This window comes from Moschus berezovskii, chromosome 28, assembly GCF_049115385.1.
Source record: "Moschus berezovskii isolate FMDL1 chromosome 28, NW_MosBer_1.0, whole genome shotgun sequence".
Lineage (NCBI taxonomy): Eukaryota > Metazoa > Chordata > Mammalia > Artiodactyla > Moschidae > Moschus > Moschus berezovskii.
The window spans coordinates 11696288-11714842 of NC_142487.1; the positions used below are offsets into that span (position 1 = coordinate 11696288).

Below are 18555 nucleotides of genomic sequence, written 5' to 3' on the forward strand. Positions count from 1 at the left end.
ACGCTCCGGAGGCGGGGCTGAGGGGACAGGCTCTCAGGAGGGGGCGGGGCCGGGTCGGGGGCGCGCCGAGGCGCTGCACCTGTTGGTGTGCCCAGCCGACGCTGCCGAGGCCCCGCGAAGTGGACCTTTCCCTCAGACAGAGGCTATCTTCGACCCTTCGGACGCCTCTCTCGGTAGGTCCTTCGTCACGTGCTTTTTACTGAGCGTCTATTCTGTGGGGCCTTGTCAGTGGCGGTGCCGTCAGGAACCCGGCCGACGGCAGGTGAAGCGGCGCTGCCGTCAGGCTCCCACAGTGAGGGGAACTTGTGCGGCCGGGCGAGATAGGCCCACGGGGTCTGAGGGGAAGAAATGAGGGAAGAGGCGTGAGAGACTGCGGCGGGTCAAGTCGTGAGGACCCTGCTTGGGGGGAGCGGGGACGCGGGCGCGTTCTTTCCCGGATGGGTTTGAGCAGGCAAGCCTGACCGCGACTGAGGTACGCAGCACGGGCTTTCCACGCGGCCGAAGAGCGGGGAAGCGGGAGCTAAGTTCAGGGTTGAGTGTCGCCGCCTGGCCGCGGCCCCGGAGGCTGGGAAGTTTCCTCACGGAGAGAATTCAGAGGCTGCGGGGCGGGAGCGGGGTGGCCGTCCCAGGTTTCTCCCCGCGAGTCAGTAACGTGGGCGGCACGGCGGGCAAGAGGGGTAGCTAACGGGCGGGCTTCGGGTGACTTCTCTGGATCTTCCCGTCGCCGCCTCCTCAGGAGGCAGCGAGTTTTGTTCGTCGTTTGATCTTTCGGGTCTGTCGTGGTGGCCAGCGCGGGACGGGCAATGCCCAGGTAGGTGCGGTGGTGATTCTGTTGTAACGAGGGCTTAACTAGCAGAAGGTTACTTTCCGACATGGAGGTTCCCGCCCTTGTGTGTCTCCTCAAGGACCCCGTGGTCACAGGATGTAGGGTCTCCTGTCATATGGCCCATGCCCTCTTGTCTGCTCATTCTGCCTGCTCTAACATTGATTGCCCCCCTCAAGGAGTCTGAACCCTTAGAATCTTTTAAGGGTCGAAGGGTCGGTGGTCCACCATCTGTAGCTGCTTCAAGTCGAGTTGGGGCTTGTCCCTGCCTGTGGGGTCCAGACCACCTTGCTGTCAGAGGTAGGGGTCTCCGGGACACAGATGGAGCGCAGGGAGGAGGAGGAGGAGGCCCAGTCCAGGTGATGTTGGTTGTCTCCATCTTCATGTGGGCCAGGTATATGGTCACCTGCAGGTGAAACTTGTAATCTGGATAAAACAAACTTAACAAGCAGGTTTAGAAGGCAGGGGCCAAAATTCAGCAAATGTACTGTTGGGAACAGAGGTCCAAGTAGGGGTAGGAACCAGGGATATCTACTAACAGTACTCCTCTGACTATGATCCATATGGAGTCCACGCTGGGGTTACCCTTTCCAAAATTGTGTAGCTGTTGAGCTTGCTTTATATACCTTTTGGATATTTTCTTCCACCTGGCCAGTGGTGATGATGTAGGTGCAACGTGGTTTTATGGTTTGTTGTGAATACCCCTCCCTGCTCTGCTAGGAGATAGCCCACAGCCAATCTTCTACATTAGGTAGGGATTAAGGGAGAAGGAAATGGCAACCCACTCCAGTGTTCTTGCCTGGAGAATCCCAGGGATGGGGGAGCCTGGTGGGCTGCCGTCTGTGGGGTCACACAGAGTTGGACACGACTGAAGTGACTTAGCAAGCAAGCAAGGGAGATCCAACCAGTCCATCCAAATGGAAATCAGTCCTAAATATTCATTGGAAGAACTGATGCTGAAGCTCAAACTCCAATACTTTGGCCACCTGATGCGAAGAACTGACTCATTTGAAAAGGCCCTGATGCTGGGAAAGACTGAATTCAGGAAGAGAAGGGGACGGCAGAGGATGAGATGGTTGGGTAGCATCACCAACTCAACGGACATGAGTTTGAGTAAACTCCGGGAATTGGTGATGGACAGGAAGGCCTAGCATGCTGCAGTCCATGGGGTCGCAAAGAGTCGGACATGACTGAGCGACTGAACTGAACCCAAGGGAGGTTTAGAGTCTGGAGAGTACATTCCTCGTGCTCCTGGTTGGAGTAGATAGAGTAATTGCCTACTTATGAAGCCTTGCCTTGTAGTAGGTAAAATCTCCCCGTGGGGCCACTAGATGAACAGCAGTTACATTGCCTGCCAAGAGAGGCCACCTCCACACTTGAGCCAGGGGTGGGGAATGGAGACATTATATACCAGTGTCCCCCCAGGGGCTAAAAAGGCGAATGTGCAGGATCCCATGGTATGCATTGGTAGCCGCTGCTCAGAGGGGACTCACATGAATGGGATCCTGCAGCCTTCCTTTTGGGTTTCTGAGGTTAGGGTAAAACTAACCTGTCTTGGAGCACATAGCCACATCTGGGTTCTGTTTACCTGAAGAAGCTGGCTCTGCCAGGTGAGGGTGGAGTCTGCTGAGTAGGTGCAGCTGGGGCCTTGATTTGCCTCGGATCCCCACCTCAGACAACTGGGTCTTATCTAGGGGAAGAGATTCGTCTTCAAGCAAGGCAGTTATGTTATATTGTATGAATGAACGAGGTAGAGTGCCCCCTTTCCAGTTTCAAAAATGGTCGTGTACTACCAGGATCCCAGATGTATACAATGAGTGGAATTCTGGTCCCATCTATCTCTGTTGAGATCACTTTAGGTGTCCCTCTTTTGCATTTGTGTCTTTGAACAGACCTTCAATATATGGGTCATGTCCTATCCCTAAAGATGACTACCAGATCTTGAAGTCTTGAAAGTTTGATCCCTGTAGGTTTTCAGAAAAGGCCGGGTACTTTGTCAGTCAAGTTAATGCAGAGATGACTGAGGACAGGTTAAAACATGTCCAGTTGACCATAGAGAGAAGCCCTTCTATGGGTGGTTCCTGAGACTAGTCGGACTGGTTAAGGATATAGAAAGAAGTGTTGACTGAGGCTGAGTAGAAGATGGGTCATCCCAGGGCCTCATGAGGGTTGTGGCAGATACAACAGTTAGTAAGATTTTCACTTTTTTTCTATGGTGAAGGAAATTTGTACTGTGGAGTTGCTGTTCCATCCCCCTGGCGTGGATACCCTTAGAAGGGAGAGAAATATTAGGGTGAATAATGGTTTCGGGGTGGCAGCAGTGAGCTTTCAGTGAATAGTCTTTAACTTGACTTGGAATAAGTAAGAGAATAATAGCAAAAATGACAACTAGGAGTCCAACTCAAGTCATTTTACTTACTTGCCAACAATGTCTATCCTTTATATATATTCAACTTGTTGATTTGCAATTTTTAAAATTCTTTATATATTTATTTATGGCTTCTCTGGGTCTTTGTTGCTTTGCCGGACCTTTTTTAAGTTGTGGTGAGTGGGGCCTACTCATTGCAGTGGCTTCTCTTGTTGTGGAGCACAGGATCTAGGCACGTGGACTTCAGTAGCTGTGGACTGCAGGCTCTACAGCGTGGGCTGTAGCACATGGACATAGTTGCTCCACAGTTTATGGAATCTTCCTTTACCATGTCTCATGCATTGACAGGAGGATTCTTATCTACTGTGCCACCAAGGAAGTCCCTACTTGTTGTTTTTTAAATAGGAACCTCAGGCCTTCAGTGGGCTCATAGGTCCACTTGGGGGTGTCTTCCTTTTCATAGCCAAAGTCCTGTGTGGACTCAAGAGGAACTGGCTTGATTTGGAACAGGTGAACGCAGTTGTTGATCCCATGTAATTTTACTGCCATAGGAGTGCTGAGAGTTTTCCCAGGTGGTACTAGTGGTAAAGAACCCACCTGCCAATGCAGGAGACATAAGAGACTCAAGTTCGATCTCTGAACTAGGGCGATCCCTTCGAGGAGGGGATGGCAACCCACTCCAGTATTCTTGCCTGAAGAATCCCCATGGACTGAGGAGCATGGTGGGCTACAGTCCATAGCGTCGCATAGAGTTGAACGTGACTGAAGTGATTTAGCATGCACACATACAGGGGTGCTGAGAAGGACTTAGTAAGGGCCCTTCCACTTGGGCAGTAATTGATCAGAGGGAGACCCTTCTCTCCATGTTTTTAGGACAAAATCACCCAGCTAAACCTGAAGGGAGTCAGTTTCTTGACTGGGGGCCAGAAAAACCTGATTTCCGTATTCTGAAATTGCCTTTTGGGCTGTATTGTTCAGTCATTCAGTTGTGTCTGATTCTTTGTGACCCCATGGACTGCAGCATGTCAGGCTTCCCTACCCTTTACCATCTCCTAGCGATGGAACGGACGGACGGACGGACGGAGTTTGCTCAAATTCATGTCATTGAGTCTGTGATGCCATCCAACCATCTCATCCTCTGTCACCCCCTTCTCCTGCCCTCAATCTTTCCAGCATCAGAGTCTTTTCCAGTGAGATGGCTCTTTGCATCAGGTGGCCAGAATATTAGAGCTTCAGCTTCAGAGTCAGTCCTTCTGGTAAGTATTTAGGGTTGATTTCCTTTAGAAATGACTGGTTGATGATCTTGTTGTCCAAGGGACTCTCAAGAGTCTTCTCCAGCACCACAGGTCAAAAGCATCAATTCTTTGGCATTTAGCTTTCTTTATGGTCCAACTCTCACATCCATATATGACTCCTGGGAAAACCATAGCTTTGACTAGATGAACCTTTGCCAGCTAAGTAATGTCTCTGCTTTTTAATATGCTAAGTTTTTCATAGCATTTCTTCCAAGGAGCAAGTGTCTTTTAATTTCATGGCTGCAGTCACCATCTGCAGTGATTTTGGAGCCCAAGAAAATAAAGTCTGTCACTGTTTCCATTGATTCCCCATCTGTTTGCTATGAAGTGATGGGACTGGATGCCATGATCTTTGTTTTTTGAATGTCGAGTTTTGAGCCAGCTTTTTCCCTCTTCTCTTTCCCTTCATCAAGAGGCTTTTTAGTTTCTCTTCACTTCCTGCCATAAGGGTGGTGTCATCTGTGTATCTGAGGTTATTGCTATATCTCCCTACAATCTTGATTCCAGCTTGTGCTTCATCCAGCCTGGCATTTCGCATGATGTACTCTGCATAGAAGTTAAATAAGCAGGGTGACAATATACAGCATTGAAGTACTCCTTTCCCAATTTGGAACCAGTCCGTTGTTCCATGTCCGGGTCTAACTGTTGCTTCTTGACCTGTATATAGGTTTCTCATGAAGCAGGTAAAGTGGTCTGGTATTTCCATCTCTTTAAAAATTTCCCACAGTTTGTTGTGTTCCCATACAGTCATAGGCTCTAGCGTAGTCAATAAAGCAGAAGTAGATGTTTTTCTGGAATTCTCTTGCTTTTTCTATGATCCAGTGGATGTTGGCAATTTGATCTCTGGTTCTTTTGCCTTTTCTAAATCCAGCTTGAACATTTGGAAATTCTCGGTTCATATACTGTTGAAGCCTAGCTTATAGAATTTTTCTTTTATTAATTTATTTTTTATTGAAGGATAATTGCTTTACAGAATTTTGTTGTTTTCTGTCAAACCTCAACATGAGTCAGTCATCAGTACACGTATATCCCCTCCACTTTGAACCTCCCTCCCCTCTCTTGCCCCATCCCACCGTTCTAGATTGATACAGAGTCCCTGTTTGAGTTTCCTGAGCCATACAGCAAATTCCTGTTGGCTATCTGTTTTACATATGGTAATATAAGTTTCCATGTCACTCTTTGAATACATTTTACCCGCTCCTCCTCTCTCTCCATGTCCATAAGTCTGTCCTCTATGTCTGTTTCTCCATTGCTGCCCTGTAAGTTCTTCAGTATCATTCTTGTAGATTCCATATATGTGTTAGAATATGATATTTATCTTTCTCTTTCTGACTCACTTAACACTGTATAATAGGTTCTAGGTTCATTCACCTCATCAGAACTGACTGACGTTCCCTTTTATGGCTGAGTAATATTCCATTGTGTATATGTACCACAACTTCTTTATCCATTCATCTGTCGATGGACATCTAGGTTGCTTCCATGTTCCAGCTATTGTCAACAATGCTGCAATGAACAATGGGATACAAATATCTTTTTCCATTTTGGTTTTCTCAGGATATATGCCTAGGAGTGGGATTCCTGGGTCATATGGTGGTTTTATTCCTAGTTTTTAAAGGAATCTCCATACTGTCTTCCATAGTGGCTGGATCAATTTACATTCCCACTAACAGTACAAGAGCATTCCCTTTTCTCCACACCCTCTCCAGCATTTATTGTTGGTAGACGTTTTGATGATGGCTATTCTGACCGGGGTGAGGTGATATCTCACTGTAGTTTTGATTTGCATTTCTCAAATAATGAGCGGTGTTGAGCATCTTTTCATGTGTTTGTTAGCCATCTGTATGTCTTCTTTGGAGAAACGTCTGTTTAGGCCTTTTTCCCACTTTTTGTTTGGGTTGTTTGTTTTTCTGGCTTTGTGTTGTATGAGTTGCTTGTATATTTTAGAAATTAATCCTTTGTCAGTTTTTTCATTTGCTATTATTTTCTCCCATTCTGAGGGTTGTCTTTTCACCTTGTTTATAGTTTCCTTTGCTGTGCAAAAGCTTTTAAGTTTAATCAGGTCCCGCTTGTTTACTTTTGTTTTTATTTCCATTACTCTCAGAGGTGGGTCATAGAGGATCTTGCTTTGATTTATGTCATCGAGTGTTTTGCCTATGTTTTTCTTAAGACTAGTTTCTGGTCTTCAGTTCAGTCGCTCAGTCGTGTCCGACTCTTTGCGACCCCATGAATCACAGCACGCCAGACCTCCCTGTCCATCACCAACTCCGGAGTTCACTCAAACTCATGTCCATCGAGTCGGTGATGCCATCCAGCCATCTCATTCTCTGTCGTCCCCTTCTCCTCCCACCCCCAATCCCTCCCAGCATCAGATTCTTTTCCAGTGAGTCAACTCGTTGCATGAGGTTGACTCCAAAGTATTGGAGTTTCAGCTTTAGCATCAGTCCTTCCAATGAATATTCAGGACTGATTTCCTTTAGGATGGACTGGTTGGATCTCCTTGCAGTCCAAAGGACTCTCAAGAGTCTTGTCCAACACCACAGTTCAAAAGCATCAATTCTTCAGTGATCAGCTTTCTTCACAGTCCAACTCTCACATCCATACATGACCACTGAGGTAAGGTTATTCCTAGATATTTAATTCTTTTTGTTGCAATGGTGAATGGGATTGATTCCTTAATTTCTCTTTCTGATTTTTCATTGTTAATATATAGAAATGCAAGTGATTTCTGTGTATTGGTTTTGTATCATGCAACTTTGCTAAATTCACTGATTAGCTCTAGTAATTTTATGATACTATCTTTAGGGTTTTCTATGTACAGTATCATGTCATCTGCAAACAGTGAGAGCTTTACTTCTTTTCTGATCTGGATTCCTTTTACCTCTTTTACTTCTCTGTTTGCTGTAGCTACGACTTCCAAAATTATGTTGAATATAGTGATGAAAGTGGACATCTTTGTCTTGTTCCTGATCTTAGGGGGAATGCTTTCAGTTTTTCACCATTGAGAATAATGTTTGCTGTAGGTTTATCATATATGGGCTTTACTATGTTGAGGTAGATTCCATCTCTGCCCGTTTTTTGAAGAGTTTTAATCATAAATGGATGCTGAATTTTGTTAAAGACTTTTTCTGCCTTTAACAATGAGTTTGGAAGGGTTCCTTCCTCTGAAATTTTTTGAAAGAGTTTTAGAAGGTTAGGCATTAGTTCCTCTCTAAATGTTTGATAGAATTCTTCTGTGAAGTCATCTGGTTCTGGGCTTTTGTTTTTTGGGCGATTTTTGAGCACAGCTTCAGTTTCAGTGCTTGTGATTGGGTTGTTCATAATTTCTATTTCTCCCTGGTTCAGTATTGGAAGATTGAACTTTTCTAAGAATTTATCCATTTCTTCCAGGTTATCCATTTTATTGTCATATAGTGTTCATGATAGCCTTTTATAATCCTTTGTATTTCTTCATTGTCTGTTGTAACCTCTCCTTTTTCATTTCTAATTTTGTTGATTTGATTCTTCTTTTTTTCTTGATGAGTCTACTAAAGGTTATGTCAATTTTGTTTATCTTCTCAAAGAACCAGCTTTTAGTTTTATTAATCTTTAGCTTCTTTCATTTCTTTTTCATTTTTTTCTGCTTGGATCTTTATGATTTCTTTCCTTCTACTAATTTTGGGATTTTATTGTTTTTTTTTCAGTTGTTTTAGGTGTAAAGTTAGTGTGTCTGTTTGATGTTTTTCTTGTTTCTTGAGGTAGGATTGTATTGCTATAAACTTCCCTCTTAGAACTGCTTTTGTTGCATCCCATAGGTTTTGAGTTGTCATGTTTTCATTGTCATTTGTTTCTAGAAATTTTTTTATTTCCCTTTTGATTTATTCAGTAACCTGTTGGTTATTTAGAAATGTGTTGTTTAATCTCCACGTGTTTGTGTTTCTTAGTTTTTCTCTTGTGATTGCTATCTAATCTCATAGCATTGTGGTTGGAGAAGATACTGATATGATTTCAATTTTCTTAAATATACTGAGGTTTGATTTGTGACCCAAGATGTGGTCTATCCTGGAGAATGTTCCATGTGCACTTGAGAAGAAGGTGTATTCTTCATTTGGATGGAATGTTCTGAAGATATCAATGACATCCACCTCATCTAATGTATCCTTTAAGACTTGTGTTTCCTTATTAATTTCCTGTTTTGATGATCTGTCCATTGGTGTGAGTGGGGTGTGAAAGTCTCCTACTATTATTGTGTTACTGTCAATTTCTCCTTTTATGTCTGCTAGTGTTTGTCTTATGTATTGAAGTGCTCCTGTATTGTGTGCATAGATATTTATAATTGTTATATCTTCCTCTTGGATTGATCCCTTAATCATGTAGTGTCCGTCCTTATCTCTTGTAATATTCTTTAAGGTCTATTTTGTCTGATATGAGGATTGCTACTCCAGTTTTCTTTTGCTTCCCATTTGTGTGGAATATATTTTTCCATCATCTCACTTTCAGTCTATGTGTGTCTTTAGGTCTGATGTGGGTTTCTTGTAGACAGGATATCTGTGGGTCTTGTTTTTGTATCCATTCAGCCAGTCTGTGTCTTTTGGTGGGAGCATTTAATCCATTTACATTTAAAGTAATTATTGATATATATGTTCCTATTGCCATTTTATTAATTGTTTGAGGTTGATTTTATAGATCTTTTTTCTTGTATTTCTTGACTATATAAGTCCCTTTAACATTTGTTGTAAAGCTGGTTTGGTGGTACTGAATTCTATTAACTTTTGCTTGTCTGAAAAGCTTTTTATTTCTCCATCAACTTTGCATGAGATCCTTGCCAGATACAGTAATCTTGGTTGTAGATTTTTCCCTTTCAGTACTTTGAATATATCCTGTCATTCCCTTCTGGCCTGCAGAGTTTCTGCTGAAAGATCAACTGTTAAACATATGGGGTTTTCCTTGTATGTTACTTGTTGCTTCTCCCTTGCTGCTTTTAATATTCTTTCTTAGTGATTGAGGGCAGGAGGAGAAGGGGACAGCAGAGGATGAGATGGTTGGATGGCATCACCAACTCAATGGATGTAGGTTTGGATAGACTCTGGCAGTTGGTGACGGACTGGGAGGCCTGGTGTGCTGCAGTTCATGGGGTCGCAAAGAGTTGGACACGACTGAGCGACTGAACTGATAGTCTTTCTTATTTTGATTAGTTGTGTGTGTCTTGGCATGTTTCTTCTTGTATTTACCCTGTATGGAACTCTTTGTTCCTCTTAGACTTGATTATTTTCTTTTCCATGTTGGGGAAATTTTCTTTTTTTTTTTAATTTTTATTTAATAAATGGTACAAAGCACAATGCCAAAAACATTAACAGTTAAAATTTATAATCTCTTCAAAAATTTTCTCATACCCTTTCTTTTTCTCTTCTTCTTCTGGGACCCCTATAATTCAAATGTTGGTACGTTTGATATTGTCCCAGAGGTCTCTGAGACTATCCTCAGTTCTTTTCATTCTTTTTACTTTATTCCACTGTTCAGAAGTTATTTCCACCATTTTATCTTCCAGCTCACTGATTTGTTCTTCTGCTTCAGCTATTCTGCTATTGATTCATTCTAGAGTATTTTTAATTTCAGTAATTGTGTTATTTGTATGTTTATTCTTTAATTCTTCTAGGTCTTTGTTAATTGATTTCTTGCATTTTCTCCATTTTGTTTTCAACGTTTTTGATCATCTTTACTATCATTATTCTGAATTCTTTTTCAGGTAGTTTGCCTATTTCCTCTTCATTTATTTGGACTTCTGTGTTTCTAGTTTGTTCCTTCATTTGTGTGGTTTTTCTCTGCCTTTTCATTTTTTTTTTTTTTTTTAACTTACTGTGTTTGAGGTCTCCTTTACCCAGGCTTCAGGGTTGAATTCTTTCTTCAACCTTGGTTTCTGCCTTCCTAAGGTCAGTCCAGTGGTTTGTGTAAGCTTCTTATAGGGTGAGATTTGTGCTGAGTTTTTGTTTGTTTTTCCTCTGAGTGAGGTAGTAATCCTGTCTGCTGATGATTGGGTTTGTATTTTTGGTTTGTTTGCTATTTAGATGAGGCATCCTGCACAGGGTGCTACTGGTGGTTGGGTGATGCCAGGACTTGTATTCACGTGGTTTCCTTTGTGTGAGTTCTATCTGATACTCCTTAGGGTTAGTTCTCTGGTAGTCTAGGGTCTTGAAGTCAGTACTCCCACTCCAAAGACTCAGGGCTTGATCTCTGGTCAGGAACAAAGATTCCACAAGTAGTTATGGCATTAAGTGAGATTAAAACAAATATCCAAAAATGAGAAACCAAAGATGAACCCCAGACAAATGGCTGTTACAAAATCAGGCAAATAATAATGAAAATAATGGAATATACACATATACATATACACCTGTGAGCAAAGTGAAAACAGCCCAGCAAAAATACAGTAGATTGACCCGGCAAACAAAAGAAATCAAAACTTATATTTACCAGTTAAGAACAAAACTAACTAAAGCCAAACTGGAAAACAAAACTAAAGCAAAGTGCCAAGTGGGGAGTAAAGCAATGAAAACAAAACCAACAAATATGTTGAGAGTTAAGAAAAGAAAGAAAAAAAGAATAGATATGCAAAGTTAAACAGAGGTAGATAAAGAAGATTTATATACATTAAAGATTAACTGCAAGGGGAAAAGAACAATAGAAAAGGCAAACAAAGGAATAAATGTAGAAAAAATATAATAGGTTTAAAAAAATTAAAATTACAAAAAAGAGAAAAGAAAACTGGAAGAAGAAAGAAAAAAGGAAAACTTCACAGAACTGCAAAAGCCCAATGTAGAGGCAGAGGTTTATAGCAACAATAAAAAGTGTGACTGAATAGATATGCAAAGTTAAATAGAGGTAGATAAAGAAGATTTATATACATTAAAGATTAACTGCAAGGGGAAAAGAACAGTAGGAAAAGCAAACAAAGGAATAAATGTGGAAAAAATAATAGGTTTAAAAAATTAAAATTAAGAAAAGAGAAAAGAAAAAAATGGAAAGCTCCATAGAACCGCAAAAGCCCAATGTAGAGGCAGAGGTTTATAATGACAATATTATTGTGACAGTTTAGTCACAATAAAAATGTGACTGAGAAAAAAAAAAGAAGCTCAAAAGCTTAATTAGATTTCATAATGCCAATAAAATTGACAACGAGGGGGCGGGGAATCCAAAAGAATCTACAGAGCAAGTCGAAATATAAGAATAATAAATGTTTTTCTTGAGTCACTGCTGTCAGAGTCCTTTCCCTTGCTTGGAGTCACAGTCCACCTCACCACCAGTGTTGTAGGATGCCCTCCAACACTGTGCTGATCTCTGGACTTGCTATGGGGACAGCTCAGATTCTAATCTGGTCCTACTCCTGTGTGTTCTTGCCTCCAATGTCCAAAGCTATCAGAACTAGTGCATTTTCTTTTGTGGGAGCTCTCAATGACCTTTTATATATTCCATAGACACAGAGTCTGCCTAGTTGATCCTGTGGATTTAATCGGCAGCTTGTACAGCTGGTGGGAAGGTTTGGGGTCTTCTTCCTTAGCCACACTGCCCCTGGGTTTCAATTGTGGTTTTATTTCCACCTCTGCATGTGGGTCGTCCACTGGGGTTTGCTCCTGAGGCTGCCCTGGAGGACTTGGGTTTGCCCCTATGAGGGCTAGGTGTGGCGGTGGTGCAGCTGCTTGGGTTGCAGGGGTTCTGGTACTCAGGGGAGTTGGTGGTTAGGGAAGCAGGAAATATAGTGCTCTAGAAGGGTATGGCAACCAGTATTGGCCAATAGGTTCCAGTATTCTTGCCTGGAGAGCCCCCCTCCCTGACCGAGAAGCCTGGCAGGCCACAGTCTGCAGGGTGGCAAAGAGTCAGACACTACCAAAGTGACCCTGTGTGCATAGATGCAAGACTTTTTTTGCCTGTGGCAGCTCTGCCCCAGTGAGAGTTGAGCATGAAGGTGGTGCAGCTGCTTGGCTTTCAGGGACCCTGGCAGTGCCAAGTGTGCAGCAGCATGGACTGCCTCCACCACAGGAGTTATGAGAGTCTTTTTTCGAGCCTCTTGTAGCTGGGGATCAGAAGGCCTCTTTGGCCAGTCTTTCCCCGTAGCTCCACCAATTCAGACACTTAGATGACTCCGTTGCCTGGGGTCCTTCTCTGTTGTTCAGGGCATTAGGCACATAGAGGGGCCCCCCTGACTGGAGTCTACCCTATACTTCAGTGCCTCAGGGGTTTGATGGGCCAGGCTCTCTATTGTTCAGTTGCTGATTCTGGCATAAGGGAAGAGAAAGGCTATGGTGATGGCCTCACCCCCTATGTGTGACTAGGCTGTATCACCTTGCTTCCATGGCTGCCTGGCCTCCCTCCACAGGCATCTCCCTCCACAATCTCCTCCCTCATATCCCCTTGATCCATCTCTCTGCAGTCAACAGCAGCCCTCACCCTGGGATTGCTCCACAATCCCGAAACTCCAGCTCCCAGCCACTGCGCCCTCTAGGGGACCTACATCCCTCTCTGGGGCATGTATGGCTGTGGCAAGGACTGTCTGATTCTCATTCCATTTAGGCTGCCACAGGTCAGCTGTTTCACTGTCAGACTAAAAATGTTTCTCCTCTGACTCAGACAATAGACCCCGATGTGGGGATAGGACCCCTGCTTCAGTTCCCCCACTGCCGAGGCCAGGTCCAGTCCTACTAACACTCCTGTTTTGCCCCCTAGTTCTTTCGTCCTACCAAATTTTGCGTGGTTCTATATATTCTTTTCCACTCATCAGGTGGTATTCTATGCTCTCAGCTGGTGTTCTGCATGCAATTCTGTGTCTGATGGTGTATTCTTAATGTATCCATGGAGAGAGATGTACTCCATGTCCACCTACTCCTTCATGTTCTCCTTATTTCTGATATCATAGTGTTTAGTTTATTTCTAATATCACAGTGTTGTGATCAGAAAAGATGCTTGATATGATTTCACTTTTCTTAAATTTACCAAGGCATGCCTTTTGGCCCAGCATGTGATCTATCCTGGAGAATGTTCTGTGTGCGCTTGAGAAGAATGTGTAGTCTGCTGCTTTTGGATGGAATGCTCTCTAAATGTTAATGAAGTTCATCTGGTTTAAAGTGTCATTTAAGGCCCATGTTTCGCTATTAATTTTCTTTATGGATGATCTGTCCACTGATGAAAGTGGGGTATTAAAGTCCCCCACTTTTTAGTTTTTTGAGGAACCTCAAAAACTATTATTGTGTTTAGTTTTTTGAGGAACCTCCACCCTGCTCTCCATAGTGGCTTAATTTTTTGAGGAACCTCCACACTTCTCTCCATAGTGGCTGGATCAATTTACTTTCCTACCAACAGTATAAGAGAGTTTGATTTTCCCCATAGCCTCTCTAGCATTTATTATTTGTAGACTTTAAAAACTATTTATCTGTTTTGACTGCATTGGGTTGCTGTATGCAGGCTTTCTTTAGTTGCATTGAGCAGGGACTTCAATCTAGTCTTGGTGCATGGGTTTCTTATTGCCTTGGCTTATTTTGTAGAGCATAGACTCTAGGGCATGTGCTGTCTTCCGTAGTTGGGGCACACTGACTTAGTTGTCCCACAGCATGTGGAGTCTTCCCAGACCAGAGGTCAAACCCATGTCCTGTACGTTGGCAGACAGATTCTTAACCACTGGACTGCCAGGAAATTCCTGTAGACTTTTTGATGACCATTATGACCAGTGTGAGGTGGTTTGATCATTGTTCTTTTGACTTGCATTCTTATAATAGTGATGATGAGCATCTTTTCATGTGCCTTTTGGCCATCTACTGTATGGCTTCTTTGGAGAAATGTATATTTACATATTCTGCTCATATTTTAAAAACAACTTTTTATTTTTGTTTTGAACTATAGTCAGTTGGGGCTTCCCTGGTGGCTCAGAGGTTAAAGTGTCTGCCTGCAATGCAGGAGACCTGGGTTCGATCCCTGGGTCGGGAAGATCCTCTGGAGAAGGCAATGACAACCCACTCCAGTATTCTTGCCTGGAGAATCCCACGGACGGAGGCGTGGTAGGCTACAGTCCATGGGTCGCAAAGAGTCGGACATGACTGAGTGACTTCACTTCACTTATAGTCAGTTAGGGGCTTCCCTGGTGGCTCAGTGGTAGAGAATCTGCCTTTTATGCAAGAGATGTGGGGTCAATCCCTGGGTTGGGATGATCCCTTGGAGGGGGGGGCAACCCACTCCAGTATTCTTGCCTGGGAAACCCCATGGATAGAGGAGCCTGGTGGGCTACAGTCCATAGGGTCAAAGAGTTGTTGAAGCAACTGAGCATGCACAGTCAGTTAACAATTTTGTTAGCCAATTAACAATGTTTTTATAGTTTTAGGTGGAGTGCAAAGGGACTCAGCCATACATATACATGTATCCATTCTCCCCTAAACGCCCTCCTTCTGCTCATTTTTTTGGTTGGGTTGTTTGTTTTTGTGTTATTGAATTGTATGAGCTGTTTGTATGTTTTGGAAATTAAACCCTTGTTAAGGTTCCTTGTTAAGAAATTAAACCTAGTTGCATCATTTGAAAATATTTTCTTCCAGTCCATAATTGTTTTTTCATTTTGTCTATGGTTTCCTTTGCTGTGCAAGAGTTTTTACATTTGATTAGATCTCATTTGTTCACTTTTTCTTTTATTTCTATTGCCTTAGGAGACCTAAGAAAACATCAGTTAATTTATGTCAGAGAAATGTTTTGCCTATGTTCTCTTTCAGAAGTTTTATGTTGTCATGTCTTATATTTAAGTCTTTAAGCCATTTTGAGTTTGTGTGTGGTGTGTTCTAACTTCTTTGACTTGCATGTGACTGTCCAACTTTTCCAGCACCACTTGCTGAAGAGACTGTCTTTTTCCCATTGGATATTCTGGTCTCTTTTGTCCAAAATTAATTGACCATAGGTATGTGGGTTTATTTCTAGGCTCTCTATTCTGTTCCATTAATCCATAGGTCTGTTTTTGCCAGTACCATACTATTTCTCTAGCTTTGTGGTATTGTCTCATGTCTGGGAGGGTTATGCCTCCTGCTTTGTTCTTTTTCTTCTGGATTGCTTTAGCAATTCTGGATCTGTTATGGGTCCATATAAATTTAAGGATTATTTGTCCTAGTTCTGTGAAGAATGTCATGGGTAATTTGATAGGGATTGCATTAAATCTGTAAATTGCTTTGGGTAATATGACCATTTTACCAGTATTTATTATTCCAATCCAGGAGCATGGGATATCTTTCCCTTTCTTTGAATCATCTTCAGTTTCCATTACCAATTTTTTTAATAGTATTTTTTTTATTGTACTTCATTTAGAATGTCTTAGTTACTATACAGCAAAGTGATTCAGGCATATATATGTATATATTCTTTTCCATCATGGTTTATCATAGGATATTGAACTGTGTGCTATATAGAAGGTTGATTATAGTTCTGTGTGGTATATAGCAGGACCTTGTTTATTCATCCTATATATAAAAGCTTACATCTGCTAATCCCAACTTCCCACTCCTCCTCTTCCTCAAACCCCTCCCCCTTGGCAACCACCAGTCTGTTCTCTATGTCCATGATTCTTTTTCTGTTTCATAGATGGGTTCATTTAAGTCATATTTTAGATTCTACATCTAAGTAATATTCTATGATATTTGTCTTTTCTTTCTGTATAAGAACTGCTAGTTGGATCTGCTGCTGCTACTAAGTCACTTCAGTCGTGTCCGACTCTGTGCAACCCCACAGACTGCAGCCCACCAGGCTCCCCCATCCCTGGGATTCTCCAGGCAAGAACACTGGAGTGGGTTGCCATTTCCTTCTCCAATGCGTGAAAGTGAAAAGTGAAAGTGAAGTCGCTCAGTCCTGTCCGACTAGTAGCGACCCCATGGACTGTAGCCCCCTAGCCTCCTCCGTCCATGGGATTTTCTAGGCAAGAGTACTGGAGTGGCTTGCCATTGCCTTCTCCAGTTGGATCTGGGTTGTTGCAAATGGAATTATTTCATTCTTTTTATGGCTGAGTAGTATCCCATTGTGTATATGTACCACATCTTCTTTATCCATTCATCTGTTGATGGACACTTAGGTTGTTTCTATGTCTTGGCTGTTGTGAACAGTGCTGCTATAAACACAGGGGTTCATGTATCTTTTTGAATTACAGTTTTGTCCAGGTATATGCTCAGGCTTCCCTGGTGGCTCAGAGGTAAAGAGTCTGCCTGCCAATGCAGGAGAAACAGATTTGATCCCTGGGTTGAAAACATTCTCTTGAGAAGGAAATGGCAACCGATTTCAGTATTCTTGCCTGGGAAATCCCATGGACAGAGGAGCCTGGCGGGCTACACTCCATGGGGTTGCAAAAGAGTCGGCCATGACTTTGTGACTAAACAACAAACAGATACGTGCCCAGGAGTGGGATTGCTGAATTGTATGGTAATTCTATTTTTAGTTTTCTGAGAAACTTCCATACTGTTTTCCATAGTGACTGCACCAACTTACATTCACATCAACAGTGTACCAGGGTTCCCTTTTCTCTACACCCTCTCCAGCATTTACTTGTAGACTTTTTACTGGCCATTCTGACCAACGTGAGGTGGTATCTTATTATAGTTTTGATTTACATTTCTCTAATAATTAGTGATGTTGAGCATCTTTTCATGTGCCTATTGGCCATCTGTATTTCTTGTTTGGAGAAATGTCTGTCTAGATCTTCTGATCATTTTTGGATATGGTCATTTGCTTTTTATGTTGTTGAGTTGTATAAACTGTATATTTTGGAAAGTAAGCCCTTTTTGGTTGCATCATTTGCAAATATTTTCTCCCATTCTGAATGTTGTCTTTTCCTTTTGTTTATGGTTTTCTTTGAGCAAAAGTTTTTAAGTTTGATTAGGTCCCATTTGTTTATTTTTGTTTTTATTTCTGTTGCCTTAGAAGACTAACCTAAGAAAACTTGGGTACAATTTATGTCAGAGAATGTTTTGGAGATCTTTTTTTCTAGGATTTTTATGGTGTCATGTCTTATATTTAGGTCTTTAGGCCATTCTGAGTTTATTTTTGTGTGTGGTATGAGGGTGTGTTTTAACTTCATTGATCTACTTGCAGCTGTCTGACTTTCCCAATACCACTTGTTCAAGAGACTTTTCCCCCTTTTTGTATTCTTGCCTTCTGATTGACCATAGGTGTCTGAGATTTTTTCCTGGGTGCTCTATTCTGTTCCGTTGATTCCTGTGCCTGGTTTTGTTCCAGTACCATACTTAAAAAAATAAAATTTAAAATTAATTTATTTTTGACTATGCTGGGTCTTCATTACTGTTCATGGGATTTCTTTAGTTGTAGTGGCTTCTCTTGTTGCAGAGCACAGGCTCTAGAGCATGTGGGGTTGGTTGCCACACAGCTTATGGCAACCTATTTCCCCTGCACTGGCAGATGGATTTTTAACCACTGGACCATCAGGGAAATCCTCACATTTTTTGATTACTCTAGTTTTGTAGTATTGTCTGAAGTATGGGAGAGTTATGCCCCCTGCTTTCTTCTTTTTCCTCAAGATTGCTTTAGCAATTCTGGGTCTTTTATGGTTCCATATACATTTTAGGATTATTTATTATATTCTGTGAAGAACATCATGAGTAATTTAACAGGAATTGAATTAAATCTGTAGATTGCCCCAACATTCTTATTTGAAGCCCCAACTTCCATTGTGACTGTATTTGTAGATAATGCAATATCTTTCATGAATATACATGCAGAAATTCTCAACAAAATACTGACAAACCAAAGTCAGAATCATATTTGAAGGATTCTACACCATGACCAGGTGGCACAGTTGGTAAAGAATCTGCCTGCTCAGTGCAGGAGACACAAGAGACGCAGGTTCGATTCCTGGGTTGGGAAGATACCCTGGAGGAGGGCATGGCAACCCACTCCAGTATTCTTGCCTGGAGAATCCCAGGGACTGAGGAGCCTGGTAGGCTATAGTCCATGAGGTTGCATAGAGTTGGACACGACTGACATGACCGAGCACACCATGACCAAGAGGGATTTATCTCAGAATGTCAGCATGGTTCAACATAAGAAAATTAGTGTAATACATCAGGTTA

General features: G+C 42.3%; 1 protein-coding gene across 1 annotated transcript in view; it reads left to right on the plus strand.

The window, feature by feature from the left end:
• The first annotated feature begins 23 nt into the window (after positions 1-23).
• Positions 24-18555, plus strand: part of PRELID3A (PRELI domain containing 3A) — a 50863-nt gene continuing 32331 nt past the window's right edge. Inside the window, exon 1 of the mRNA XM_088833441.1 lies at positions 24-173. The gene's annotated coding sequence lies outside the window, so the exon portion shown is untranslated. The remainder of the gene's footprint in view (positions 174-18555) is intronic.